Source organism: Ambystoma mexicanum, chromosome 7q (assembly GCF_040938575.1).
Source record: "Ambystoma mexicanum isolate Mex_15411 chromosome 7q, UKY_AmexF1_1, whole genome shotgun sequence".
NCBI lineage: Eukaryota > Metazoa > Chordata > Amphibia > Caudata > Ambystomatidae > Ambystoma > Ambystoma mexicanum.
In genome coordinates this window covers 829357909-829376318 of record NC_090941.1, presented here as the reverse complement: position 1 = coordinate 829376318, position 18410 = coordinate 829357909, and positions in this window count along the sequence as shown.

Below are 18410 nucleotides of genomic sequence, written 5' to 3'. Positions count from 1 at the left end.
TTTGTAAATGTTTTTTAAACCAATATACAATAAAAAATAATAAAAAAAAAGTATGTAGAGGTGAGTGATTGTGCAATGGGCTGCTACATCAGGTTGGGAAGGCTATTCTTGTATTTATTTGTCACTATACTGGTGTTCAGATTGTAATACAAAGCATGGAGCTGGTGAGGGGAAGCACTAATACTGAATCTAATGTTGCAGGGTAAATACAATTGCTTGTTCTAGAATACTAGAATTCTACAGTGTTTGAGTAACAGAACATTATGGCAGTATTGCACTTACTTTTTTGGATGGAAAGAGTAGGTTTATTCTGAGTTCTTGTTCGTACTTCAGACACTGCTGCTTTTCAGGAGGGTGGTCTTTACTGCAATTGTGAAATAAAGAAGTAAGTAAATATGTGTGTTATTAGCACTGTTGCTAATGTAGATATGGATTTGTTTGTTTTTGCAGTAGTAGTGCATTCTGATAACTGTGCATAGCATGTACATGCACTTTTATTTGCTTATGTGCATCGTGTATATTTTATTTAGAATCTGTTAGTTGAATGTGCTTTAGAAATGAGTACAATAGTAAGTGCACAGAGCACACTTGGCTTCGTAAGGTGGTGTATTGGATGTTAGGGGATAGAAGAAATAATGGTATGCTTTGTTTGCTATTTTTACAGGGTAAATAGCAGGAACTTTATGGAAAAATATGCAATGTATGTGTTTGTGAAGGTGTGGGAAATAAATCAGAAGGATTTGATGGGGTCAGCAGGTTATTACTCAGTAGGTGATTAGTAAAGTACTGGATGATTTTGTGGTGCTTGGAGATGGCAGAGTCTGAAATAAAGTAAGGATTGCAAGGAAGGATCTGGTGCTTGTGTTGCAGACTGAAGGGAAGGGGGAGGTGTTGTATGTCTTGCTTTACAACACTGTACATAGTTGTAAATGATGTGATAGATATGACTGCACCTGTGCATAGTTGAATGCTGTTGTGAAATCTAGAACGGAATGGGCAACCAGCTGGAATTATAGAGCTGTCTAGATTGGAAGACAAGTTGTAGAGGCAGTGGTGTTGTTTCAGCTGGGAGTCTTTCAAATGATATTGGCTATCCGTGTGCATAAATAAAGATGCATGTACTCATCCTAGCTGCGTGTAATTTTATAACACACTAGAAAGCCTTTTCCATAATTATACTGTTTTTTCTCCCATCTTTTAACATGAAATGACACTTTGTTAGATAGCTATGTGTGTTGTGTCTGATTACTAGTATAGTCATTTGTAAAGGAAGTTGAAAGGATAGAATGTATGTGAAATATGCAGAATGTATAGAAAGGAAATTGCATGTATATCTTATGAAGTTTAATGCATTAAAAGCTATCATGGTTGAAATGTGGTTAAATACGTGGCAGTAGTTACAGAAATGATAGAATGAATGAAGAAAATAACAGTTTGCACATTGCACATAATAATATGGGTAAATAAACATTTGGAGAGCAGACAACTTTGCAAGTGACACTTGATGATAGCAGATGGGAGAAATGACAGTATGCTTGTTTTACAGGTTGCACAGGGTAAATGGCAGTTACTCTGTTTAAATGCATGTATACAAGAGATGTACATGTACCATATATGCCAATCCTCCCAATTTTGGCAGGAGACTCCCGATATTTCAGTGAACAATATTGGTTTTTTTCACGTTCTCCCACCGAAAATACATCTTTGCCCAATGCATTCTTATGACACAAATGTTGTCTCCCGATTATTCGGAGGAAATGTCCCTCCCAGGTGAGTCGTAATTTGTATTTTTGTATTTGTAGTTATTTATTTATATTGCGCAGCCTGCCCACGGGCATCAGGGCGCATGTTTGGAAAGGTTACAGTGAGAAGTTACAGAAGGCAGTTACATATTACAAAGTATAAATATACATAGGGCAAAGAAATATACATACATTTACAAAGGTTAGTCGTCTCAATATATACAGAGGTAATAGAAGTGGCACAGCATGCAGTAAGTGTTTACCAGAAGGTGGCTGAAGCTTTGTCTTGTTCATAGAGCCATTGTTTAGCTCTGTTTTTGAAGGATTGAAAGGAGGGGACATTCCTGAGGTTATTCGGTAGTGAGTTCCAGAGCTTAGCTGCCAGGACTGGAAAACTCGAGCCTCTGGCAATCTGGAGCTTAAAGCTAGGAATGATGAGTGTGTGTGCTTGTGCAGATCTTAGAGGTCTGTAGGCTGTGTGTTGTGTGAAGCGCTCTGACAGGTAGGCCGGTGCTGCGTTATTCTGTGCTTTGTAACTAAGAACCAGTGTTTTGAGGGCAATGCACTGTGAGATGGGGAGCCATCGTAAATTGCGTCTAGTGGAGGAGATGTGGGCGCTCCTAGGTATGTTAAGAGCAGCCCTGATGGCGTTTTTCTGGGTTACCTGCAGTTTGTCGATGTTTTTTTTACTCGTTCCCAGGTAAAGGGCATTGCAGTAATCAATTTTGGGTAGGATGAGGGATCCGGCAAGGATCAGGCAATTGTCCGTAGATAAGAAGGGGCGACAAGCAGTGATTAGTTTGCATGTGTACGCAGACGCTGAAACTACTGAGTTGGTTTGTCTAGTGAGAGAGAGGGTGGAGTCTAGATAGATACCAAGAGTTTTAGTGACTTGGGTGACCTTGATGATGTTACCATCAATGTTAAAGACATCATATTTGCTGTCAAGTTTTGAAAGTTTGGATTGAGAACCGAGGATGAGTAGCTCAGTTTTCTCATCGTTTAGGCAGAGACTGTGGTGGGCCATCCATGCCTGGATGACGGTGTATACTGCATTGAGAGCTTTGACATCAGTTACATAGTCACCAGTGATAGGGATGAGTATCTGGGTGTCATCCGCATAATTTGTGTAGGTGACACCCAGATGGTCAAGAATATCAAAGAGTGGTTTTGTAAAAACGTTGTATATCGTGGGTGATACGCACGAGCGTTGTGGGACTCCGCAAGGGACGTGCCCTGGGTCAGCAGCGGCAAGAGGAGAGGAGACTCTCATGGTTCTATTGGCAAGGAATGAGCTTATCCAAGAAGTGGCTGCATCGGAGAAATGGGCGGCCGTTTTGAGATGCTGGCAAAGGATTTGATGGTCAACCAGACCGAAGGCGGCGGATTGATCTAGGAGGAGTAAGATCGCTTGTTAGCCCTTGTCTTTCAGATCCTCAATTTGTGTTTTTAGATCTAATAGAGCTGTCTCTGTGCCGTGTCTTGGTCGGAACCCAGATTGCCTGAGTCCTAATAAGTTGTTCTTGTCGAGATAATCTTGAATTTGGGGATATGCAGCACGGTCCAGGATTTTTAGGAGGTAAGGTACCGTGATGATGGACCTATAGTTGGAGGGGTTACTAGGGTCTAAGTTAGGTTTTTTGGTTAAGGGGATTACCCATGCATCCTTGAGGTTAGTTGGTACTATGCCAGATTTAAAAGAGGTGTTGATGAAGGAAGTTATAAAGGGAGCGAGCTCAGGCGCTGCTTCTTTTATGATTGGTGCTGGGCAGGCGTTGCCTTGACATTTAGAAGGTTTTAGCTTCTTGATGATATTTTCCACTTCCCTAATGGTAAGCGGTGAGAAGCTAAAAGGTTTGAAGGAATTAATGGGGGGTGAGAAGTTGGAAGGTTGGGTGTTGCCTGCTGAGTCACTGAGATGGTTTTTTTAGTGTTGATTTTAGCTTGGAGTGTCATGATTTTATTGAGTAGTGCTTTTTGAATGTTGGCGCACCATTCGGTGTCAGGGGTGCATGTGTTGATGGGGCGGCTGGGGACTCTAATTCCTTCAGAATTCTAAAGAGTTCCTTAGTATTGGATTGTGCTTGTATGATCCTGTTGATATAGACTTCTTTTTTGCAGCTAGTATGGCTTCTTTGTATGAGAGGGTGATGGATAGAAGGTTAATTTTATTTACTGGCGTAGGTGAGTTTCTCCAGCGAGACTCAGCTTTACGTTTAACTTTGCGAAGTTCTCATAGAAGTGGGGTGAACCAGGAGTTGAGGTGGTTGTTGGCATGTATGATGTACAGTGCACAATATATTCATACCTGTACTTTGTATTCATGCCTGTGGATGTGCATGAATCTGGAAGTAGACATTTTGTAGAGTTTAGTAGTAGTTGCTGTATGTGCTTTGCAGTCACAGTGCAATTGTACTCAGAGTGATCAACAGTACATCTAAAGTGCTGAATTGTGATGATGGAGTTAGATGTAGAGGTCTTGCATGTGATTGGTGGATGGTTGTGTGACAGCTTAACAGTATCCAATGAGGGAATGGTGCAGAGAGTGAAGTGGAATGGGTAGAAGGGCTGCCTCAGTGTTTTTTATGTGCTCCGCGGACAGCGCGGCTGTTCGCAGACAGACAGGACATGCCACATCCGGGCTTCCGAGCATGAAATGGCAGTGTATTTTGAGGATTAGCTAATCAGGTGTTGAAGTTCTGCTTCATATTGAGAGAGGCTGTGTGTAGTGAAGATGGCGGAGGTGGAGAAAGTCAGGGTGGTGGTGCTTGGAGATATGTTTGTGGATGGTTTGGAGCAGTATGCAAAATGTAGGAATGTGGGAAAGAATATTGATGTAAAAGGCATGGAGGTAGTGTAGAGCACTGTGCCTGGTTTCAATTTGCAGGCAAAGATAGAAGTATGCCAAGACATGGCTAGGGTGAACAGTCCACATGTGGTAGTCCTGCACTGTGTTACTTTGCATTTGGGCTATGTCAGTGCCCCAAATTTGTTAAAAGATCTCCAAATACTTCCAAATGTCAAGGTAATTTTTTTTTTGGTTTAGTATCTAGGGCAATATGGGACAATAGTTCTGTTTTTGCCCTCAGCAAAATATTGCTAGGTATTTAATTAACTGAAACATGTTAGCATTTATGCTTAGAGCTCGCATCTTCTTTTGCAACAATGACAACATTGACTCTGGTAATGTTGATTACTTTAAAGAAGATGACATGTCTTTGTTTCGCTTTTATGGGAAATGCCATGCTGTTTTGGAACATAAAGGTTGCTTTGGAGAAGCTAATCTGAAGATTTTTGGAGGAAAATACGGAAAACCCCCTGAAAAAATACAAAATAAAAGGTGTTTCTGAAGCATCTGCAAAAAAAGGCTCTTTTCAGAGTCAACCTCAAAGGGGAATTGGGGCACACTATTTCAATTTTAATTCCCCATGCTCAGATTTTACGATATGTCCGGGGAGACCGTGGTTGTCCGTGGACTTCTAAGAATGCACAGAATGCGCATTTCATTGACAAGTCTCTTTTTGAACTGTGAAAGGTGGCTCTGAAAAGAGCCTTTTTTTGGTTTTTGTTTTATATTTTTTCTGTTTTTTTAAACACGACACACATAGAAAGGAAGACAAAGGAGGGTAAGGAAGGGACACCAACCTCGGGGATAAGAAAGGGCAGGTGTAGAGAGGAAGATGTAGTGTGGGCTTTATTCAGGTAGGTAGCAGTTCTTCTCATGCTCCTTGACCACAGTCTCGAAAGCACTTCGAAGGTTCTCCCCCCTGCAGAGTACTGCCTCGCAGTACATGCACAATACTGTGACCCTCAAAAGGTGAGGATCAACAGCATCATGTATGGCCTGCGAGGCAGCTCGAGGAATGCGCTGCCCCACAGGAGTGTCTCTTGTGGTGGCAGGAGCGGAAGTGAAGGATGCTGCAGGGGAACTCAACGTACTTCGTTTATTGCAAGGTACAACCTTATGAATAGCCCCACTACGGAACGAGTTTAGGTGTCACTTCATTGAGGTAGTACCATAGCTGTACAAACCCGGTTTCCCATGACTCAGCACCATCTTGCACTGTTTGCAGTTCACCTTGTGTGCACATGCTATTGGTACTCCATCAATGGTGGTAAATAACTTCCACACCCAAGATTCACTAGTAGTAAGGACTTCCACTACCTCATCCTCTTCATCCCTCTCCTCTGTATCCTGATGACTGTTCCCCTCTGCAGGCCCTTGGGGAGGTGTTGGTGGTGGACAGGATGGGGGTGCTGCTGAGACAGCAGTAGCACCAGTAGAAGCCATGGATACCATCAGGACAGCTGTTTAAAGAGCAAGAGCAATCCAATGGAACAAGGATCAGTCTCTTTCCTGGAAGCCCAAAAACAGAATAAGGAGCAGCCCTGGGGTGTGGTGTGTTATAGGGGTGCTGTGGCATGCTCCGTGGACACCCGTGTTGTTCTCGAACATTTCAAACACCAAGAAAGGGCTAAATAAAATCTAAAAAGAATGTAGATCGCCAGGGAAATAGTGTGGGACATGTGCAAGGGTCCACTTTCTCGGGAAAATACCTTGGATTGATGAAAAACACACTTTTTATGTGCCCGGGGACCTGGACTGTGTTCATTCCGCTTAGCGCTGGTGCGGTCACATGATGACGTCGAGGACACGTTGGCGAATGGGACGTCTGTCCGTAGGACACCAAATGCGCACGGTTGGGTCTACATATGCGTGCAGTTGTTCTGCGGACAGTGTTCCAGTCCTCAAACTAATTAAAAGTGCAACACACGTGCGGCAGACAGTTGCGGACAGGCATGATGTTTGTGGGGCAAGGGTGTGGTACGCATGCACACGGGTGTATTACGGACAGTGTTCAGGTCCCCAAACAAAACAAATGTGCGTCACAACTTTGCGGACAGGCGGACAGGCTATGTGTTCTGCGGGCATATTCATTCTGGTTACGGACACTGCGAACAGGGGGAATGTTCTTAGGACACTTTATTTTGCATAGCTGCAAACATGCAGACCTCTTTAGTGTTATGCGGACACCCCCATTTTGACTACAGGCAATTCAAACAGGTATAGTGTCCGTAGGACACCCCCATTTTGGTTAATTATGGACAGGCGGACATCTTGTGTGTCCTAAAGACACTTCCATCTTCATTGAGGACAGTGCGAACAGGTATAGTATCCTTAGGACACCCCCATTTTGGTTAATTGCCGACAGGCGGACATCTTGTCTGTCCTAAGGACACCTCCATTTTGATTGCCAACAATACGAACAAGCATAGTGCCCTTAGGACACCCCCATTTTGGTTAATTGAGAACATCCCGGACACCCTAACTGCCTTTTTAAAAAAAATAAGACACAGAGGAATATACTAACAGCACACTTAATATTTTATTACTGTATAACAGTATAAAAATTACGAAAGAGAGGGGGAAGCAGAAACAAACAAATACAGGGGAATTAGGGGTTTGGACTTGATGGATGGGAGGGGAGGAAGGGATGGAAGTCTCATTGTATCGTTTTTCTTGCTGGGGAGGGTTTGGGGATAGTTGGCTGGGACATGGAGAGGGAGAACAAGTACATGTGGTACAGTGATATTTAATGTTTTCTTTTATATGGTCCTCCACAAAGTGTTTAAAAGAATTACATTTTCATTAACAGATCAATTTTTAGCTCCATTCGCTGCAGAGAATTTTCTAACGTCTCTCTTGGTATATTATTTTTAATGTCTGTACGGTCTTTTAAAAACATCAATTGTTAAGTACACATAAAGTAATGGTTATGAATTGACTTATATTGAGAAGTGTAGTGTCTGCCATTAGTATCACTGTCTTCACTCATTTCAATCCTAGGAAAATGTTCTTCCAGCCATTCCAAAGTACTGGACATTTCTGAGTAAAAAAAAAAAGATTTGTTTTTAGTGTACCTAATACAGAAAGTTTATAAATATATACAATAAATGTAGTGTACTCACTAGTTTCTTGCTAAGTTTTGTTGTTACTGCTGCGTAGGTGTCCTGTTGATTTTTGCTGTGCAGTTTCTGTGAGGGAATTCTGTTGGAGGCATATTCATTGTGCTTTGGTATATTCCAAAATGTTGCATATGCCATGTAATTGGACAGTTAGTGTCCTACATACACCGTTTCACTTCTTATTTATTATTGAATGTAATTTATTTATGTGCTGCTTTTTGAACATGTTTAGTGTTTTTTTTGGATGATATAACAATGTAAGATACCCCCTGAGTTTTTGGATATTGTTGATGTTGTCCGAGTCTGTCCGCGAACAGGCGCATGGTTCGCGGATATCAGATGCACTAGTGCAGGTAGGGGGTTCAGTATGTTCTATGTTATATGTATATAAACTAAGGGCATCCTAGTAAACGTTTATCAAATTTACATTATCTACATATGTAGATTCAGTGAAAAAACGTTGTTACAGGAACGTTATGCTTAAATTGAGCTACTAAAAACCTACGAAATTCAGTAAAACAACTTTGTTAAAGGGATGTTATGGTTAAGTTGCGCTACTAAAAACCTATGAAATTCAGTGACAAAATGTTGTTAAAGGGACGTTATGGTTACACGTAAAACCGAAAAACCCCTGAAATTTAACAGTTATGGTAAGCAACCATAACTCATGCCACCACCGTGCACTGCTAAGACTAACACCCCGGACATCAAAGATGACATCACAACTGTAATTGATGGCACCACCGATGACATCACATGTGTATTTATTTACATACATTGGGCCTCATTACGACCCAGGGGCTAATGGGTTAACGGCGCCGTAAAAGGCTGCAGCACCGTTAACCTATTAGCGCCTAATTACGAGGTCACTTTGCGGGACCCGACCTTAACGGCTGGTGTAGACCAGCCGTTAAAGTAGGGACCCGCAAAGGGACCTTGGTGCTAATTACAGTGCCGCAATTTGTGGCACCGTACTTAGCGCCTTCCCATTCCCATTGAGCCCTATGGGGCAAAAATGGGAATGGGGAAGGGCCATGGAGGAAGGGGAAATTACCGCCCCGCCAACCTTGTAATGGGGTGGTAATTCCCCCTTTCTCCATGGCAGAGTCGGTAACTTACCGGCATGGACCTCCGCCAGGGTGGTAATGAGGCCCATTATCTTTAACTTTGTATCCTCTTCCTGTTTCACTGATGACAAAAATCACATTTGATTGGTTATGATAACTCTCTTCACTAAAAAACCTCTTTGTATAAGATGTATGTCACCATTCGTCTCCAAAAACTGCACATACATGTTATTTATTAATTACTCTGAAAGATCTGAGTTTATGGTAGATTTCTTTAGTTACTTTACAAAACTTATTTATTTGATATAAACTAAAATTGACTTTTCTCTTGACATGAAACCCTTTTTTAACTAGTGCCTCTCTTTTTTTCTGCAGACATTATTGCAAATACATGAATTTTGTTTTCACCCACTTCCCAAGATTTAAATAAAATAAAAATAAAAATCAGGTGATATCTTCTGCACACATTATTAATCCTATTGCTCACAGCAAATGAACTGACCATTTGTTTCCCGAATATTCAAATCTTTATTTCTTTATAGTAATCTGCTCTATTGACATTTGGAAATGTTCTTTCTTTTGCATTGAGTGTTTATCTGTGGCAGAGTCTGTCCACTTGTTCATTTACCTGGAGGAGTCACTGCAGTGGAACCAGCAGCAAGTATTTTTAAAACCCATTCTCAGTGAGGAGCGCGGTACAAAGAGTGGTGAATTGAGTGGTTATCTGTGGCAGAGTCTTTCCACTTGCTCTTTTACCTGTAGGAGAAGTCATTGCAGTGAAACCAGCAGACACTACTTTTAAAAAGCATTCTCTGCATGTTGCGCAGCGTAGAGAGTGGTGTATTGAGTGGTTATCTGGGGTTGACTGGTGTGTTGGGGGTGATGGGGATATGATCTTCCCCCCTGTCTAGCCACTCCAACCTTATCACTATCGCCAGTGCGACCCACCGTAGCGGGAGAAAATCTTCTTAAAGCATATGGCGAGTCAGACCGGTACTACCAGTAATAACTGTAATTTACCTAACGGGGGCTGCGCAAACTATCAGAATGAAGGTGGCCAGAGGCAGGAAGTCGGATCACCTTAGTGCTAAGGTGAGGAAGACTTGTATCAATCCTACATCCACTGAAATTCCCACCCAGCCCGGCATGGTTGTCTCCTCCTACTGGCTCTTTGAACTGCCCGGTGGGCAATACTGTGAATTTAATCACAAGTTATTTCGACACCACATTTGCATTTAAAAACTTAGCCAACGTTAATGCTGCCTTGTCCGCCGAAGTACTGCCAGTTGCGTCCATGGACCAGAAGATCACAGGCGAGATGTATGTAACCACCATGATCTCTTCGGATATCAATGCCACACACTCGTTCCCAGTCCAATCACAAGCAGCACTATCTGCATCTATTGACACAGATGACGAGGAGCTGGTAGTACCTATGCAATCAGCGCAAATAGAGACATTTTCTCCACCAGAATTCTTTGGGACCAGCAGTGAATAATGTCATTCTAAACTCTTCTGTGTTATACAACAAAATTATTGGGACTCAATTAGCAGTGATACCCGACTTGCAAAGGTTGCGTTCATCATCTAGCTTGTCTAGCAGTTATGACAATGACAGTGAAGGTATGAGTGAGGTAGACGAAGGCCAGGGATTGCTGGCCTCCCCTGATCCCCCCATCATCCAACTAGGCATCGTAGACAGGAGGGGCCGGTCCATGCCACGTTGGATGCAATAGGTGCCTCCCAGGATGCTTTGCTGCTGTTATGCACCAATCTGGCGATATATGAGCCCCCCACTTTAATGGTGTCTATTTCATCGAGCAGCACTCAACCTTCGCCTATCGATATATCAGAAGGTGTCAATCAGGCACCCAATGTTACTGGTCCCACAATTGATTTGGCAAGAAAACCCCATCATGGCTCGGCCAAATAAACAGGGATTATTCACATCTATTATCCCCAGACACAGAGAATGAGGATGCCTTGGTTAATGAACTGGGACAGCGTAGCCTCAAAGTAACAAATACATCGAAGAGGAATGGTGACTACTTGCTGTATGCTCCAAGGGAACCTATCCAGGTCAATTTACAGCCTAAAGGTCGTAGTGAGATTACCTCTCCTGTGCTCCTGAAGGAAGTAGGAGGTACAAAGACCAGGACGGGGTTCACTATCATGATGCAGGAGCTGAGTCATCAATTTGGAGACACAACTCTATACATGGTACACAGACAAATTCTGTGTGGATGGATACAATGTAATCTGCTCCCCGGCCAAGCAGAATCCTATTGGGAGCCTGATAGCAGGGTTGGCCATAGGGGTGAAAGTCTCCCTGAATTTGGTACAGCTAGTGGTAGGCTATAAGTGTGAGGATGTCCTATCAGCAGTATTGCATGAGTTGTAACACTCCCAAGTCCCAGCTCTGATAATATATCTTCATAAGCCACCTAAAGTTAAGATTCCTGTTCCTATCAGCAGGAAAGTGACTGAACTCCTTGACTACTGGTAAACCCGCTACCCTGGGGGGGTGATTATTGCGGGGGACTTAAATGACACATGTTTCCATCAAAAGGGCAGGAAGTACCACGGGACCTCAGTGCACCAACTGGGTGCGAGGAAAGGATTTGCCCAAACATACTGCTGGCAACAACACCTGGAATCCTATAAGTTAGCCTTCCTGAATACAAAGACAAACGCTGGCCTAGATATCCAAAACACTGATGTAATGGAAGATTCCTTTCCTGCATCGTCTATGCATTCATTAGCCAGGAGCTTTGGGGTAAATGCAGCCCTATAACCAAGGTGCAATCCAATCTTAGTGATCACTCACTAATAACATGGTTGTGGACAATGGCGATGGTGAAAAAAGCAATCAGACAGGAAGCGATGCCCAAAGGTAATGGTTAATAAAGCAGGCAATGAAATACATTGGTCTGATGCGAAGATCAAAAAGATGAATCCCTTCCTTAACGACCATGCCAAACTGATTATGAATAGGTTGGTTTCTTATGGTGGGAACTTGAACGACACGTTCGGGTATTTCTTTGACAACCTAAAAATATGCAGAGTATGTGTGCTGAGGGATAGAGTGGAGCTTGCGCCCTTCGATACAGCCATACATCTAAGAAAAAAAGAACTGCGCAAAGACCGGGCAGTAATCTTGAAACAAGTTGATCTAACTGAATTGGCCCGAGCTGCCTACCTCACAGTACTGTCCACCAAATACAAAAATTGGGTTCGGCAGAATCATAGCTTCTCCACAGTGCGCACTGGAAAAATATGTTTGACCTCCTGCACACAAATGATAACAGGCAGTTTGGGTCTTTTTTTGGGTCAAGAATTAAACCTCATCCCTGAGGTAACCTGATTAGCATACATGAGGTCACTGTTTTACAATCCTTCGATAGGTCATTCTACGAATAATATACAGCACAGGGTTTGGAGAGTGCTGTGATCTTTCGAGGCCGAAGACATCGAAATGGTAGTGAAGAATCTAAAAACATGTGTGCCATCAGCCTCAATGCTATACCCAATGTGGTGTTTCATCTTGGGCGGAAATTCTGGCTTTTTGGTTTAAAAAGATCTTAACATCTGGCAAGATCCTGGGTAGTTGTTGGAGTTCATTCTAATTGCAGTCTGTAGGAGGGGAAATGCAGAGGACCCCTCCAACTACAGGATACTCGTCATACTCGATTCCTGTGCCAAAATGTTATGCACTTTTGAAACAAATGGACACTTGAACGGAATCCACTGGTCACTTGCACAGATGTCAAACTGGCTTTCACAGGACCCACAGTACTCTGCACAGTAACTGCGCTGTACAGTTTCTGCTTGCAGACACATTAGCCCATAATGAAAGGATTTATATGTGCTTTTTAGACTATTCAAGAGCTTTTGCTAGTCTCCCAAGTGAAGCTCTGGCACCAATAATCCCAATGGGGTTTGGACCCAGGCCTTTTACACTTTGTTAAGGCACTGCATACTGACAAAGAGGTAGCCATCCGACTATCTCAGGAGGGGGTTGTTTCCAGAAAAATTAAAACCAATATAGGCTTGAAACAGTGGTGGGCGCTTTCACCACTGTTGTACAACCTATACATGTCGGATTTGGACACACATTTGTTGGGAATTAGAACCTTCCCCCCTAGAATTGGTAGTGAGCTGGTTCCTTGTCTAATGTGTGCTGATAATACGATCTTCATGTATCGTACACCAATCGGCTACAACATGCCATTAAGGCATTGGGTGAATATGCCAGCATGAATGACTTGATCATAAACCCTTTACAGACTTAGGTTTGCTTCTGGGTGGTAGGACAAAAGGCATGACTACTTTGCCTGGGCAGTCAATGGTGTAAAGTTAGGTGTGATCAATTGCTGCACCTACTTAAGATTTCTCATTTGTTTTTTCCCGACCCGGGGGTACTTCAGTGAGTGCATTTCAGAATACATACTTAAGAAATGGCATCTGCCAAGACAATCTGTGGCTAATTCTGGTGGTAACAAAACATTACCTCACAAGGCCTTGTAAGAGGATTCAATTCAACACTACAGCTAAGTCAATGCCTAGTCTGGGATACTGAATGGAAACCCTTATGGATATATCTTTATGTCCAGTTCATGCGTTCTGGATGACTACCCCTATATAACACCCCTCTCTTGGAAGTTTTCCCTGACCCCACTGAGCCAAGGAGTAGTTCTGTTTTGCAAGTGTAAAGGTTTATTTGATAATTTAAACAATATATATATATACCACGCGTTATAATAAATTAATAATTGAATATCACACTGAATCTGAGCAGTAATCAATAATGGATAGTCTGGCACTCGCACACTTGTGAATAGGAACAGAAGAATAAGGTGGTAGAGAATGCTTTATATAAGTTCAGATGATGTAATGTTGAATGAAAATGCAATACAGAAAATACTCAATATGATTTCAACAAAACAATGTAATCACTTTTCTCTGGCAATCCCCTCCCCCTTTATGCAATGCAAGGAAATGGAAGGAAAGCACACAGTTCTCAGAAATGCAATCAAATGTAATTCAGTTCACCCCAGCAAGCTTAGACTACAGATCGGAGTTTTAAACACAAGCCCAAAATGCTTTTATATGTGCTGGCAATGAAGTGAAAAATATGCTAAAATGCTTTTAATTCCCCCTAGAGGTTCAGGGTGAGTGGTGTCCAGTTAATATTAGTCCAGGCTCACTCTAGCAATAATTCAGGGATGGTTCTTAAGAGGCAAACAAATTTTTAGCAAGGAAAGCAAAGAATCTTCTGTTTTCACACATGGAGACATTTGCAAATCGCGGCAAAATTCGCGAGTGCGTTTTTCGCGATTACAGAGGAACTACAAGGACTAGCCTAGGATCTCAGCTTCCAGATGAAAGTTACTGCAAGTCTCTAGGACAAACGGTCACGGAGATATGAGCGATATGGTAAAGGTCGTTTTTCAGATTTTAAATTTTAAAGTTCAAAAAGACAAGTGACAGCTAGCAACTAGAAAATGACAGGTGACAGTTAGGAGGCAGTTCTACTTAGATTAAAATAGATTGAATTATATTATTTTAACTAAGAGATTGGTTCTACACAGTTCTGCTATGTACTCACAATATATTTAGAAATAGAATGGGCCTCGCCACGGATCTGGTCAGGTTTTAGACTGGACTCTGGTCTGGTCTGGGCACTTCACAGTGATCTGGGTCAGCTCTCTGGTTCTGCTAACAGTGGTCTGGGTCTCTGGATGTGGATAGATTGAAGTCTCTATGTTGGCTCTCTGAAGGTTGATGGAGGTAAAGTATGGATTTTCCCGGCAGAGCGTCCCGCAGCAAATGGATTTGAAGGTCTCTATCTGTCCTGACTGTCTGCTTTTATGTGTTTTGAAAATGGGTGTGTGTGCAGCATCACTAGGCTCTACCCCTCTCCACTTGTCATTGGCCACTTCATCCTCTTCCCCTTGATTGGGGGAATGAAATGAAGTGTCATCATGATGAGGTCTGTTTATGGTACAGAGAACCCACCCCTGTCAACTTTACACACAATCTATATTTGCTCAAAAAGACATATTTGCACAGGTACACATTTGTTTAAAATTACATGCACCCCCCACATATCACTGGAGGTATACCCTGTCCAAATCTGCTCTTCCTGGGAGCTTGCATTCAGAAATGGCAACATATTTCACTTTTTAACTGGTTTCATAATATCGGACATTACCCCAAATTTATACACATGTGCGCAAGGAGTATGGACATTACTTGATGAAGTGGCAGATTTTTAACATGCATACATTTTAAGTAATACCCTCTTAACTGCTAGCTTGCCCCCAGATCATGCCACCGGTTCTAAAAACCTCTTAAAATGTGGGCAGAAAAATCACAAGAATTATGCTATCATTTAAATAATTATGACAAGTCCGTACTATGAGTTATCCATCTTTTTAGAGTTATGTTCTGGCTACAGGGGTGTGGTTTCCCCCCAGCACAAGGTTGCATTTCTGGTTTTTCCAGTTCTGCCAGGCCAGCTTGCTCTCACAGGCAGTGCTCCTCCCCTTTCCTTCAGGAGGAAGCCACTTTTTACGGCCCCCATAATAAAACATTTGCCTGAGTCAGGACAGGGCTTTGTTCAATTTCCTGCAGAGCCCAGGTAATTCAATCAGAGAAGTGTCATAACCCTTTTGGTGGGAGCAGCAAAAGGGGCAGCTAGGCCTGGGAACACAGCTGTTGTGCAAGTCTCAACTCCTGTCGGGGGTAGCTGGTGGGCAGGATTCAGTTCCTTAAGCCAGGCCCCAGCTAATGTCACTTTTTGTTACCCAGTTTAAGTCAAGACCATGTTTACATATGCAGCTAGAATGCTGATTCTAACTTTAAATCTATGACATTTAAACAATTGCAACCTATGTGACACTCAAAAGTAGGTCACTCATTTCTTTTAAACATTTAGATTTTTAGTGTCTTTCAGTCCAAATTTACTTAAACTGCTGAAATCCACAGCTCAGCCAGTCTTGTTATAAACCTTCAAGTCACTTCAGAATATAACTTTACATTGTATCCACCTCTCAGTAAGTCTTTCTTTGGCATGCTCTGGGTTCATTTATTCAGTTTTACATAAAATCTGGTGGTTTTAAAACGCCGGCTTTCTGATAGTGGTGAGTACTGGTACTGCACCCATTTTTGGGATTTAAGAAATGAATTCCCCACAATTCTAGGTTGCTTTTGGCAATCAGCATTGCCATTCCCAATGGTTTCAGACTACGGTGTGGGTAGTCCAATGGTGGTTTTAGGCAGTGTCCTTCTGTGCCCATAACATCGGCAAAAATGGTGGCAGCCTATTCTTCATGCATTTCCCTGTGCATTTTCTGGGAAGCTCTGGCCATCATGATGTTTTCCATGTCAGTACTGCACAGTTTTGAGGTAGGGCTTGGATGCATGGATAAAAACATCCCACAGCCTCATTAAAATATACCAGACAATCATTATTCAAAGCTTTGACATATGGCCTCGAATTACTATCAGAGGCTCATGTGGACTGGTTAGACAGGCTTGAGGGGAGGTTATTAAGAACATCTTAAAGGTACTCAATGCTACGCCAGTTGAGGCCTTGTGATTTGAGCTGGGAATGTGCTCGCTTTGCGCACACTGGCCCCTCACGAAATGCAATTTCTACTGTGCACTAAGATTGAGCCCACCGGAAGACACTAAGTTATTGAGTCTGGTGTCGGCAAACATATCTAGAGTCCTTTTGTCAACTCGCTGTCAAAAACAGCTCTGTAGAGGAGGAGCGAAGTACCCCAACTCCACCTGCCCCGCCTACATAACCTGAGAAGTATGAACCAAAATATGTGATGTATACTGCACCAATAAGAAAGCAGGAAGAAGAGCAACGACTCTGTGCAGTACCCATAAGAATACCTATACCTAAGAAAATATGGGAAGTGAAGTACCCATTAAGGAAACCATACCTACATCCAAGACAATATGATAGCCATTTAAATGTGATTCCTGACGAAACAAAGAAACTGAATGACCAGGATGAATGGTGACGTCATACAAAGCTGAATCGACTCCAGATAAACCAGACCAAAGAGGCAGACGATTTATGAAGAACAAAGAAGTACTAAGGATAAGTGACATCTTGGGATCAAGATAAAGAGACTTATGTCATAAGCGTAATGAATAAACTTAGTTTAAACGTGCACAGATGCAATGAAACACAAGCAGCAAAGCAATAATGAAGCTAGCCAAATGCTTATAGTGAATAGATCGTGGCAAGAGCCAACATATACATATATACCTCATAGATACATATGGATTGAATAAGGAATGAATGTTCCACGACGTATTTAGCAGTCTTGAGCAACGAGGAAGGCCTTAATTCAGTGTCTCAGTTACAAAAGCAATTGAATTAAACAGAATATATTTCAGCTAAGAAGTTGGATGAGCCAAGAAAGCCAAGGACTTATCAGAACTAGAATTGGCTGACATTGGATACAATTAACTTGAAAGAACAGCAACTCCTGTTCAAGAAGGTCAAGTGAAAACAAAAGACGTCAGAGGACTATTGGAGAATAAAATCAAATACACAAAAAGGCTCAAATCATGATGTCCAGTCACGTGATGGAAGGAAGTTGGACGCAGGAGAAGATCACACTTATGCACGGAAGCCAGACAGTACCCATACTCCTTAAAAAATCCCAGAGAACAGTATAGACTCATGGCCAACATCAAAATACTAATTGGCACTGAAAAATTGAGATTATGATGGATTAGCGTTTTAATTGGTGGGAAGCTGGTATCAAGACAAGATCACCCGCACCTGGTTGTTAAGCCTGCGTGCTGCTCACGTAGGTGGAAAGTTACTGATGGGGTAAGTAGCCAACCAATTGTAGAGGACCACGTAGTTGGGGGTGTTATAATTTGTGTAGCCAATGGGACGTCGTACATTTAGTGATGTTCATAGTGCCCATTTTGCAGGAAGGGCTTAGTTGCCCCACCTGATGTTAAATATCCAAGTATTTCTCTTTGTTACTCTGTACAGATATAAAACCTATGCTTAGTTATTCACTTAGAACCAATCCCGCTTCCCGATAGGTTTTAGTATTTTGCCACATAGGATGACGTTGGCAATGACGTAGGTCAGCATGTCAGCTATGACCAATTTTGAGTTTAAGAACCCAGCTTTTTATGAAATGATTGAGAGTTGAGTTTCGAGTGATTGCTGATGTTTGTTGTACTCCCTGTTTTAATTACTTGCATTAAAACAGACAAACCTTTGCCAAGCTATTTGTGTCGTCTGAATTATTGACGTTTGATCCCCATCCATCTCCAGGGTATTGCTCCTCATCTTAAATGGCTGCAAGTATCCAGTTCAGCTCTGTCCCATTGCAAAATATTAGCTTTCAATTATAGCATCTTCCTGACATGCAGTACTATCTCGGCTTACTTAAGAAAAAGACCTGGGAGTGGGATAGGACTGTCTCTATCCAGAAACTAAGCACTAAAAGGCGCTACCAGTAATATGCGCAGCAGGCATGTATAATAGACAGAGCCTGCCCCTACCTTCTCAAGCCCTGTACGGTAAAGATGATGAATTCATCATAAATCACTGTTTAAACTTCCTACCCATTTATGAATACAC